Here is a 12,002-nt window from a genome sequence, read left to right on the forward strand (position 1 = left end):
ATGAATACAATTTATCTATAAATCAAATGAGAAAAAAATATGATTACAGGCTCAATGACCAAAAAAATCTGAACTTCTTTAACATTCACTACTAATTTTTTTTAAAAAAAAGAAGAGGTAGAAAGGGAAATCAAAAAAATCTTAAGACAAATGAAAATGGGAACACAACATAGCAAACCCTATGGGATGCAGCAAAAGCAGTTCTAAGAAGGAAGTTTATAGTGCAAATGCTTACATTAAGAAAAAAGAAAGATCTGGGGTGCCTGGGTGGCACAGTCAGTTAAGTGTCCAACTCTTGGTTTCTGCTCAGGTTGTGAGTGCTCATCATAGAGTCTGCTAAAGATTCTCTCTCCCTCTCCCTATGCCCATCCCCCTGCTTACTCTCTCTCTCTCTCAAACAAAAATAAATAAATCTTTTTTTTAAAAAGGAAGATCTGAAATAAACAATCTAACTTTACTCTTTAAGGGAACTAGAAAAAGAACAAAAAACTAAGCCCAAAATTAGTAGAAGGAAGGAAATAACACAAATCAGAAGGGAAATAAATGATATAGAGACCTGAAAGATAATAGAAAGGATCAACTAAAATAGGAGCTGGGTTTTTTAAAAGATAAAGCCGACAAATTTTTAGCTAGACTAAGACAAAAAGAGAGAAGACTCAAATTAATAAAACCAGAAATGAAAGAGGAGACATTAAAACTAATACCACTGAAATACAAGGAATCATAAAAGACTACTATGAACATTATACACCAACAAATTGGATAACCTAGAAGAAACTGATAAACAACTAGAAACATACAACTTACTAAAACTGAATCATGGAGAAATAGAAAATATGAACAAGCCAATAACAAGTAAGGAGATGAATCAGTAATCAAAAACCTCCCAATAAAGAAAAGACCAGAATTAGACAATTTCACTGGTGAAGTCTAACAAAAATTTAAAGACTTAATGCCAATCATTCTCAAACTCTTCTAAAAAATTAGAAAGGGACACTTCCACATTGATTTTAAGAGGTTAGCACGACCCTGATACCAAAGCCAGACAAGGACACTACAAGAAGAGAAAACTACAGCTCAACATCCCTGATGAATACAGATGCAAAAATCCTCAACAAAATAAGAGCAAACAAAATTCAAAAGTACAGTAAAAGGATGATTAAAACCATGATGAAACAGGATTATTCCTGGGATGCAAGGATGGCTCAACATAAATGTGATACAAATTAATAAATGTGATACACCACATTCACAAAATGAAGGATAAAAATAATATGATCATTTCAATAGATTCAGAAAAAGAATTTGACAAAATTCAACATCCTTTTATGATAAAAAAAAAAACTCTCCACAAACTGGATATAGAAGGAACATAGTTCAAAATAATAAAGGTCTTATATGACAAACCTAATGCTAACATCATACTCAATGATAAAGGTTGAAAGCATTCCCACTAAGATTAGGAATAAGACAAGAGCGCCCACTCTTACCACTCTTATTCAACATGGTACCAGACATCCTAGCCAAAGCAATCAGAAAAAGGTATCTAAATAAAAAAGAAAGAAGGAAATTGTCTCTGTTTATAGATAACATGATTATATATATAGAAACTGTAAAGACTCCACCAACACTGTTAGAATCAATAAACAAATTCAGTAAATTTGCAGGATCCAAAAATTAACTTACAAAAATCAGTTGTATTTCTATACACGAACAACAAACTATCCACCCAAAATTAAGAAAACAATCCCATTTGTAATAGTATCAAAAATAAGAAAATAGGAATAAATTTAACCAAGGAGGTAAAAAAGGTCTGTGCACTGAAAACTATAAAATATTTATGAAAAAAATTAAAGAAGACACAAATAAATGGAAAAATACCCCATGTTCATGGATAGGAAGAATTAATATTGTTGAAATATCCCTACAACCCAAAATGATCTACAAATTCAATGCAATCTTTATCAAAATTCTAATAGCATTTGTCACATAAATAGAAAAGGCAATCTTAAAATTCGTATAGAATGACAAAAGATCCAAATAGCTAAAATAGGCTTGAGCAAGAAAAGCAACACTGGAGATATCACTTCGTGATCTCAAACAAAGCTATAGTAATTAAATAGCATGGGAAGGAAGGAAGGAAGGAAGGAAGGAAGGAAGGAAGGAAGGAAGGAAGGAAGGAAGGAAGGAAGGAAGGAAGGGAGAAAGAAAGAAAGGAAAGGAAAGAAAAACCAATGGAATAGAATAGAGAGCCCAGAAATATGGTCAACTGGAGAATATTCCATGGGCACTAGAGAAGAATGTATATTCTGTTGCTTTGGGATGGAATGTTCTGAATATATTTGTGAAGTCCACTTGGTCCAGTGTGTCATTTAAAGTCTTTATTTCCTTGTTGATCTTTTGCTTAGATGATCTGTCCATTTCAGTGAGGGGAGTGTTAAGTCCCCCACTATTATTGTATTGTTGTCCATGTGTTTCTTTGCTTTTGTTATTAATTGGCTTATATAATTGGCTGCTCCCATGTTAGGGGCACAAAGATTTACAAATGTTAGATCTTGTTGGATAGACCCTGTAAGTATGATATAGTGTCCTTCCTCATCTCTTATTATAGTCTTTGGTTTAAAATCTAATTTGTCTGATATAAGGATTGCCACACCAGCTTTCTTCTGGACATTTCCTTACACTACACACAAAAACAGACTCAAAATGGTTGAAAGACCTAAATGTGAGAGAAGAATCCATCAAAATCCTAAAGAAGAACACAGGCAGCAACCTCTTCAACCTCAGCCGCAGCAACTTCTTCCTAGAAACATCACCAAAGGCAAGGGAAGCAAGGGCAAAAATGAACTATTGGGATTTCATCAAGATAAAAAGTTTTTGCACAGCAAAGGAAACAGTCAACAAAACCAAAAGACAACTGACAGAATGGGAGAAGATACATGCAAATGACATCTCAGATAAAGGGCTAGTATCCAAAATCTATAAAGAACTTATCAAACTCAACACCCAAAGAACAAATGATCCAATCAAGAAATGGGCAGAAGACATGAACAGACATTTTTCCAAAGAAGACATCCAAATGGCCAACAGACACATGAAAAAGTGCTCAACATCGCTCGGCATCAGGGAAATCCAAATCAAAACCTCAATGAGATACCACCTCACACCAGTCAGAATGGCTAAAATTACCAAGTCAGGAAACGACAGATGTTGGCGGGGATGCGGAGAAAGGGGAACCCTCCCACACTGTTGGTGGGAATGCAAGCCGGTGCAGCCACTCTGGAAAACAGTATGGAGTTTCCTCAAACAGTTGAAAATAGAGCTACCGTACGACCCAGCAATTGCACTACTGGGTATTTACACCAAAGATACAAATGTAGGGATCCAAAGGGGTACGTGCACCCCAACGTTTATAGCAGCAATGTCCACTATAGGCAAACTATGGAAAGAGCCAAGATGTCCATCAATAGATGAATGGATAAAGAAGATGTGGTATATATATACAATGGAATATTATGTAGCAATCAAAAGGAATGAAATCTTGCCATTTGCAACGATGTGGCTGGAACTGGAGGGTATTATGCTAAGCAAAATAAGTCAATCAGAGAAAGACATGTATCATATGATCTCACTGATATGAGGAATTCTTAATCTTAGGAAACAAACTGAGGGTTGCTGGAGTGGTGGGGGGTGGGAGGGATGGGGTGGCTGGGTGATAGACATTGGGGAGGGTGTGTGCTATGGTGAGCACTGTGAATTGTGTAAGACTGTTGAATCACAGACCTGTACCTCTGAAACAAAAAATACATTATATGTTAAAAAAAAAAAAAGAAGATAGCAGGAAGGGAAAAATGAAGGGGGGGAAATTGGAGGGGGAGATGAACCATGAGAGACTATGGACTCTGAGAAACAAACTGAGGGTTCTAGAAGGGAGGGGGGGTGGGGGATGTGTTAGCCTGGTGATGGGTATTAAGGAGGGCACGTACTGAATGGAGCACTGGGTGTTACACACAAACAATGAATCGTGGAACACTACACCAAAAACTAATGATGTAATGTATGGTGATTAACATAACATAATAAAATTAAATTAAAAAAAAGAAATATGGTCAACTAATTTTTGACAAAGTCACCAAGAATATACAATGAGGAAAGGATAGTCTCTTCAATAAATGGTGCTGGGAAAAGTGGATATCCATATTCAAAAGAATGAAATCAGACCCTTAACTTACTGTACACAAAAATTAACTCAAGGGGCGCCTGGGCGGCTCAGTCATTAAGCAGCTGCCTTCAGCTCAGGTCATGATCCTAGGGTCCTGGGATCGAGCCCCACATCGGGCTTTCTGCTTGGTGGAAAGCCTGCTTCTCCCCCTCCCACTCCCCCTGCTTGTGTTCCCTCTCTCGCTATGTCTCTGTCTGTCAAATAAATAGATAAAATCTTAAAAAAAAAAATCAACTCAAAATGCATTAGAGACTTAAACATAAGACCTGAAACCATAAAACTCCTAGAAAAAAGCATAAAGGAAAAGCTCCTTGACATTGGTTTTGGCAACAAATTTTTGGATCCTACAACAGAAGTATAGGCAACAAAAACAAAAATAAATAAGCTAAAAAGCTTCTGCACAGCATAGGAAAAAATCAACAAAATGAAAAGGCAACCTATGGAATTGGAAGAAAATATCTGTAAACAATACATTCAATAAGGGCTTGATATCCGAGATATATAAGTAACTCTTAACTCAATAGCAATCAATCAATCAAATGATTTAAAAATGGGCAAAAAACCTGAATAGACATTTTTCTAAAAAAGACATTCAAATGGCCAACAGGTACATGAAAAGATGATCAACATCACTAATATCAGGGAAATGCAAATCAAAACCACCATGAGATATCGCCTCACACCTGTTAGGATGTCTATTATCAAAAAAACAAATGATAACAAATGTTGGTGAGGATCTGGAGAAAAGAGAACACTTGTACAATGTTAGTAAGGATGTGAACTGGTATAACCAATATGATAAACAGTATGGAGGTTGCTCAAAAAATTAAAAATGTAACTATCGAATGATCCAGCAATCACACTTCTGGGTACTTATCCAAAGGAAATGAAATCATTATCTTAAAGAGATATCTGCACTCCTGTGTTCATTGCAGCAATATTCACAACAACCAAGATATAAAAACAATCCAAGTGTCTACTGATAGATGAATAGATAAAGAAAATGTGTCACACATATACAATGGAATATTATTCAGCCTTAGAAGGAAACCCTGACATTTGGGACAACATGTATGACCTTGAGGACATTATGCTGAGTGAAATGAGCCAGATGGAGAAAGAGAAATACTATATGGTATCGTGTATATGTGTGATCTAAAAAAAAATAAAAGTAAAGCTCATAGAAACAGAAAGTAGAATGGTGGTTGCCGAGGGCAAGCGGTTGGGGAGGGGAATGGGTGCACAAACTTCCAGTTATAAAGTTCTGAAGATCTATTGTACAGTATGGTGATGACACTTAAAAACAGTGTACTTGTGGGACGCCTGGGTGGCTCAGTCGTTAAGCGTCTGCCTTCGGCTCAGGTCATGATCCCAAGGTCCTGGGATCAAGTTCCACGTCGGGCTCCTTGCTCAGTGAGGAGTCTGCTTCTCCCTCTCCCTCTGCTGCTCCCCCTGCTTGTGCTCTCTCTCTCTCTGACAAATAAATAAATAAAAATCTTTAAAAAAAAAAAGTGCTTTCTCTTAAAAAAAAAAGTGTACTTGAAATTTGCTACAGATGCTACAAACAGATCTTAAATGTTCTCACCCCCCCAAAAAAAGTAACTTAGCCATCAAAAAGAATGAAATCTTGCCATTTACAACAACATGGATGGAACTAGAGGGTATTATGCTAAGCGAAATAAGTTAATCAAAGAAAGACAAATATCATATGATTTCACTCCTACGTGGAATTTAAGAAACAAAATGAACATAGGGGAAGGGAAGGACAAATAAAATAAGACAAAATCAGAGAGGGAGACATACCATAAGAGACTCTTAACTACAGGAAACAACCTGAGGGTTGCTGGAGGGGTGGTGGGTGGGGGGATGAGGTAACTGGGTGATGGACATCAAGGAGGGCACTTGATATAGTGAGCACTGGGTATTATATGCAACTGATGAATCACTAAATTCTACCTCTGAAACTAAAAGTACACTATATATTAAATTGAATTTAAATTAAAAATGTTTAAAAGGTAACTATATGTTGTGATAAATGTGTTAATTAAGCTGCTTGTGGTAATTATTTCATAATGTACAGTAGACTCTGCTTATCCACAGGGATACATTCCAAGATCCCTGAAGCCACCGATAGTATTAAACCCTATATATACTATGTGTTTCCTCATACATACATACAGTAAAATTTAATTTATAAATTAGACATAGCAAGGGATTAATAATAGCTAATAAAATAGAACAATTATAACAATATATTGTAATGAAAGTTATGTGAATGTGGTCTCTCTCTCAAAATATCTTGTTGTACTGCACTCACCCTCTTCTTGTGATGATGTGAGAAGATAAAAGGTCTACATGATGAGATGAAGTGAGAGGGGAATGACGTAGGCACTGTGACGTAGCTTTAGGCTACTACTATTGACCTTCTGATGATACGTCAAAAGGAAAATCATCTACTTCCAGACTGTGGTTGACTGCGGGTAACTGAAACTGCAGAAAGCTAAACCACAGCTATGAGGAGACTACTGCATAAATATATCAAATCATCATGTTGTACATTCGAAATATTTTACAATTTTATTTGCCAATTATGCCTCAGTAAAGCTGGGGGGAGGGAGTGGCAAACCTCAATAAACTAGGAAAGCTCTTTCTTTAGCATGAGAAAAATATTAATTTTAGCCAATAGTCAAAATTATGGCTATTAGTGAAACACTAAAAGAATGATCAATAAAATCCAGGAGACACAATGCCACTATTCCTTTTTATTCTGGAAGTTCTAGCCAATTTAATAAATTTAAGAAAAGAAATCCTAAAAAATAGAAGACAAATGTCTGTCAAATTTCAAATACATTTCACTCTCTTACAAAAACCTGTGCTGTTTCCTCTGCAGAAGACATGCTAAGTTCAAAGCTTCCATTTGGAGATCTGGACTTGAGCTCAAATGAAAGGGTAAGACTTTCCGTGAGTCATTTGCCTAAAAGTGATATTTAAAGTTGAGTGAGTAAACCATTTCCCTTTGGGAGTGTAGATTATAAAACTCTAGTACCATACATTTTTTTCTAAAATAAAGATTGACCTAAATTGAGATCAGAATTAACTCATTTTTATTTTTATAGGAAATGGTTGACATTCAGGTCTAAAATCATTAGTTGTGATTAAAATTTATCTATAATAATAAATGGGTTTTTTAATTCTGCTTGTTCTGTGCCAGGAGACCTTGAAAATTTTTTTTGGCTTTATAGTTCAAAAATCTTAGCCATCTGCATAGGACAATCATTTCTTCATGTGAGAAGGGTTGTATTATATGGTAACCATGTTTCTAGGGCCTACATGCCAAAGACCTTAACTGTTTAGACTCAAAAGTTAATTTATAGACACACGGTGCTCAGTATAACTTGAATCATTGAATGAATGACTCAACCAAGGAGCAAAGAATGGCATCTGTTATCCCTTATCATCTCTACTTTTTCACTCATTCAACCAAACTGAGGAAAAAAATGGAGAAAATGGATGGAAAGAAAGATGTTGAAGGAGCTATGTCATAAAACACTGTGAGTCAAGGCATCAGCAGGGCCTAGTCAAGCCAGAGGACACAACAAGCACAGGGCGGGGCAGAGGCTCATTCAGCTTTCCACCCTCTGCCACAGATGACACACCAGATTTGGCTCCCTGAGAGGACAGATGGGCCCACAGAGCAGGGTTCCCTTGAAAGGCAACAACAGGTAGGAGCTTGGTAAGAGGCCAGAATTGAAATGAGGAAGAAGCCTGAGCAGAAAAGGTAAGTAGATTCCCCAGATAACTGTGGAAAATTTTTAAGAAATTCCTACTTGAACAGAAGGTAGATGAAAGCTATTATATTTTGAACATTAAATGTTAATGTGACTTCATTCGCGTCACAGACTGGAGACCAAGATATTTTAGACTGCCTAAGAATAGGTGAAATCAGCCTAAGGAAAAATTATGCAACACAAGGGAAGAGACCAGCGCCTTGAAAGTTTCCCTCCTCTGGATTATGTATGCAGCCTAAAAAATGCACCAGCAGCATTGGTTTGCTGGCCCTAATATTAACACAGACTGCCTCTGATCCTATCTCAACTGACTGGCCAACTGCCCTGGGGTTTCTACACTTACTCCCAAAATTCGCCTCGGCAATTCATGCTCTAGTGAACCAGTCAGACACTAGCACCTTCTGACTTGATTCTAGCAGCTTCTCTCTGCATATCCGGGAACCCAACTGAGATTTTTTTTAAACTTCCTGCTTTCTGTCATGGGTTATACACAGATATTTCTCAAACATGGCTGTTATTCAGTATCATCTATGAAACTTGTTTAAAAATTAAGATAGTCCATCCCCAACTCTGAACCTATTTAGTAAAAATCTCCAGGGGTGGGCCTTAAGCATCTGTATTATTAACAACTGTTGAGGGTACTTTTGAAGTACACTAGGGACTGGGAACCACTGACTGAGATGAGTTAATCAGCCTCCTTCCCTTTCTCTCAGTTTCTAGTCTCCTCAACCTCCAGTCTTCTAGCCCTTCAATGGTTCCTCCTATACTTGTTACAGTGCTAACTCCACCACAGGCTTTGTGTTCTGACCACGATTAATACTTGCTAGCTTTATCTCCCTCTCTACTCTTTTCTCCCAGAACTACTGCCTATCCAACCTAACCTTCAAAACCATAAAAAAAAAATAAAAAGTCACTCATTCCCTGAGAAGTTATGCTTGTCATGCCTCAGAGCTTTTCCCATGAAACTTCCTCTTCCTGGAGGGTTTTACATCCTTTTCTGTGCTTCAAGATCCACTCAAACATCACCTCTAAATCCTCCCAAAGAAGTCCCACACATTTAGGTACTTATTCTCTTCATTTTCCACTCTTTATTTTAGCATGTATTACACAATATGAGCGTCTTGTTAGCAAGGACAGTACTTTATCTCTTTAGGTTCAATAAACATGTTCTTAATGAAATACATGAAATTATGACAGATGAGGATGATCTATAATGCATTTTAAGACAGTATGTTTAAAATATTCTGATTGGAAAATAAATTAAGTAATTAAATGTTCTGATTGAGTCTTGATTAATTTTAACTCCCTAACTCAGATTTCATGGCCCAATTTGAAAGAGATTAATCAAAGTACTAAAATTTTTAAGACTTTATTTATTTGTCAGAGAGAGAACACAAGTAGGGGGAGCAGCAGGCAGAGCAGGCAAGGGAGAAGCAGGCTCCCCACTGAGCAAGGAGCCCAATGCAGGACTTGATCCCAAGACCCTGGATCATGACCTGAGCTGAAGGCAGACACTCAACCGACCGGGCCACCCAGGCATCCTTAAAAGTACTAAATTTTTAAATAAAAGGTAACAAAAGTCTAAAACACAGTCCTTAATTTATGTAAATCAGATAAATTCTATAAAAATAGAACTCAAGGTAAAACCTAATGCTAGTTGGAAAATCCAAACTTAGTGAGCCAAATCATTGAGCTGCTAAAAGCATTCCATTTATAAGAAAGCGATTAGTATACTAATTAGAAAAATATCTGCACCCCATGTTCATTGCAACATTATTTACAACAGCCAAGACATGTTATATATATTCATCATATATATGTGAATTGCAATATATGAATATGCAATTCATATATATGAATATGCAATTCATACATATGTGAATATACAACTCATATATATATATATATAAACATACAATTCACATATATGTGAATGTTATCTAGCCATAGAAAAAGAATGAAATCTTGCCATTTGTTACAACATGGGTGGACCCTGAGGGCATTATGTTAAGTTAAATAAGTCAGAGAAAGACAAATACCATATGATGCCATGCATATACGGAATCTTTAAAAAAAAAGAAAAAGAAAACAAGTAGATAGGGAAGCCTGGGTGGCTCAGTCGGTTGGGCATCTGCCTTCAGCTCGGGTCATGATCTCGGGGTCCTGGGATCGGGCCCTGCATCGGGCTCCCTGCTCAGTGGGGAGCCTGCTTCTCCCTCTGCCTGCCACTCCACCTGCTTGTGCTCTCTCTCTCTCTCTCAAACAAATAAATAAATAAAATCTTAAAAAAAAAAAGGTAGATAGATACAGAAAACAGACTGGTGGTTGCCAGAGGTTGGGGGTGGGAGGTAGGGCAAAATGGGTGAAGGTCAAAATGTACAAATTTTCAGTTATAAAATGAATAACTCATGGGGATATAATGTACAGGCTAGTGACTATAGTTATTAATATTGTATTGCTTATTTGAAAGTTCTTAGAGAGTAAATCTGAAAAGTTCTCATCACAAGAAAAAAAATTTTGTAACTGATGACATACATAAGTTAATAAAATTTATTGTGGTGATCATTTAGCAATATATACAAATATAAAATCATTACACTGTGTACCTAAAATATAATGTTTATGTCAATCATATATCAATTTTTTACAAAGAAAGTGATTAGGGCTTTTTAAAGGGGGTTCCTCAAATAGAAGGAGGAAATATCACCAGAGAATTAGTCCCAAAACCTCAAGAAAGAGAATTCCCATGAAACCAGCTCTATTCAACTGTGAAAAGAGAAAGTGTGAGGTGCCTGGGTGGCTCAGTTGGTTAAGAGTCCAACTCTTGATTTCAGCTCAGGTCATGATTTCAGGGTCGTGGGATTGAGCCCTGAAGCAGGCTCTGTGCTAAACGCAGAATCTGTTTGTCCCTCTCCCTCTGCTCCTCCCCCGCTTGTGCTCTCTCTCTCGCTCTCAAATAAATAAATAAATAAATAATCTTTTTTAAAAAAGAGAGAAAGTGTTATCAATATGGACATCACTGTTGCCTATATGTCCAACACATTGTCTAATGTGTCCACAAAAACATACTGTTTTATTGCCAGAAAATAGCACTGAAGTCCAAAGTACTACTGTCTGAATGTAAATCTCTCTGCCTATAGTTTCCATTAGAGAAATAAACCTGCCTCTTTTTAGAAGTTATTCAGTGCTTATGAGGACAGATTAATATTAAATACATTGGACAACAGCTTAACATCCACAGTGCAGCAAGACACTGAGGGAAAGATGTAAGACAGTCTTCAAGGTCATGATTAACAACTATCCATAAAAAACTATCATAAGACTGGAATGATAAAGTGCCATATTTACTACTTGTCTAGTAGACCTCCTGAGGTATATTCTGGAGGCTCAGCACTATTATGTACATTTCAGAAGGAGATGAAAAGTAGGTTAAGTCATATCCAAGAATCCTGGCAAGGAGTATTTTTTGATTGCTGAGAATAAAATATACTACTTATAAGATCAATCTAAGAGAAAACACAAAAAGAAATGTATAGCTTGATAAATGAAAATACATCTAGAGCACCAAAAAATAGTTCTGATACGATAAAACAAAATGTTCCAGAATGCCTAAAGTGGGAGATAGAGTAGTAGTAATAACAATAATAATGGCTAACATTTATTGATTGCTTATTCTGTCCCAAATGCTAAGCATTTTATATGCATCATTTCCTTGAATCTTCCCAAGAACTTCCATTTTACATATGAAGAAATTAAAACTTAAGAGAGCATAAGTAACTTGACCTTGGTCATACAGCTAGTCAGTGGCAAAACCAAAACTCTAATCCAAAACCCTATCCTCCTAACCACTATGTATTTTGTCTTATCAATACAAAGCTAAGTTAAAAAGAAGCATGGAAAGGCAACCTGGATGGTTTCCTGAAATAACCTTAAAACCTGAAATGGAAATTAGCTAAAATCTTGTCAGTACTTTGAAGTCTAAAGGGGCAAAA

The 12,002-nt window shown here is 36.5% G+C and overlaps 1 protein-coding gene and 1 long non-coding RNA gene across 2 annotated transcripts in view; one reads left to right on the forward strand and one right to left on the reverse strand.

The window, feature by feature from the left end:
* The window catches only part of CFAP54 (cilia and flagella associated protein 54), a 301,093-nt gene that overhangs the window by 210,078 nt on the left and 79,013 nt on the right, over nucleotides 1–12,002 (reverse strand). The window lies entirely within an intron of this gene.
* The window catches only part of LOC113922649, a 101,663-nt gene continuing 97,538 nt past the window's right edge, over nucleotides 7,878–12,002 (forward strand). The window contains exon 1 of the long non-coding RNA XR_003520023.2: nucleotides 7,878–8,000. This is a non-coding gene — a long non-coding RNA (uncharacterized LOC113922649). The remainder of the gene's footprint in view (nucleotides 8,001–12,002) is intronic.

The sequence above is a fragment of the Zalophus californianus genome, chromosome 9 (assembly GCF_009762305.2).
Source record: "Zalophus californianus isolate mZalCal1 chromosome 9, mZalCal1.pri.v2, whole genome shotgun sequence".
In the NCBI taxonomy this organism is placed as follows: domain Eukaryota; kingdom Metazoa; phylum Chordata; class Mammalia; order Carnivora; family Otariidae; genus Zalophus; species Zalophus californianus.